The following is a 680-nucleotide window of genomic DNA, read 5'->3' as shown; positions in this document are numbered from 1 at the left end:
CTTATCTAAACAGATAAGATTCGTTCTCGAAAAGCATTGCTTTCTCCCAACCTGTCTTCCTTTTCTCTTCGCTTTCGGGATAATAAGACCTCGGTTTTTACAGTTCCCTCTATCAAACCTCTCAAAAACTCCCTCTGCTACTTACTTGGTTTGAGCGTGGTAATATTCTACAAGGTGCTGCAAAAGTTCCGTGCCTTTCTTCGTCTTGATTTCGTTCACTTTGATCAAGTACTGAAAATTAGAATAAACATTCCATTATCATCTGCAGCCATGTCCGATGTTTCTTTCTTCATGTGAGAGACAGTTTAAAGTCTAAAGGATTCCTAGGATCATACCTACTTATTATACAATTATGACGTAATATCGAAGAGAAAAATCCTTATAAACATTGCATAACCACTGTAATAGTTGCTGTGACTCTAAAATATGGAGAGATTCAAATACCTTTAATGTTGTAAAATTGCTTTGATAGTTGCCGATTGCTGCTTTGTTGGAAAAATATTAAGAAATGTGAGGCGCAAATCGTAGTTGCTTTCAGCCCTGGAGCTCTTACCTCACACATATGGAGTTGAAACATTTTCCTTTCCTTATCCAATTCATCAGCTATCTCGGCGGGTTTCACCTCAGTTCGTATCAGGCCTGCTTCTTTGGCCTGCGCTTTCTTCTCCTTCTCGATCTTA

The 680-nt window shown here is 38.7% G+C and overlaps 1 long non-coding RNA gene across 1 annotated transcript; it reads right to left on the bottom strand.

Annotated features, from left to right (window-relative positions):
* Positions 1 to 145: 145 nt before the first annotated feature.
* LOC113473423 lies at positions 146 to 679 on the bottom strand. The gene is made up of 2 exons (XR_003395400.1): positions 554 to 679; positions 146 to 231 (listed from the first exon to the last, which is right to left on the bottom strand). It is a non-coding gene; the product is annotated as an uncharacterized LOC113473423 (long non-coding RNA).
* Between the last annotated feature and the right edge of the window lies 1 nt (position 680).

The sequence above is a fragment of the Diaphorina citri genome, unplaced genomic scaffold (assembly GCF_000475195.1).
Source record: "Diaphorina citri unplaced genomic scaffold, Diaci psyllid genome assembly version 1.1 scaffold30231, whole genome shotgun sequence".
Lineage (NCBI taxonomy): Eukaryota > Metazoa > Arthropoda > Insecta > Hemiptera > Psyllidae > Diaphorina > Diaphorina citri.
Note: the sequence above shows the minus strand (reverse complement) of the source record. Positions and strands in the feature narration are given on the sequence as shown.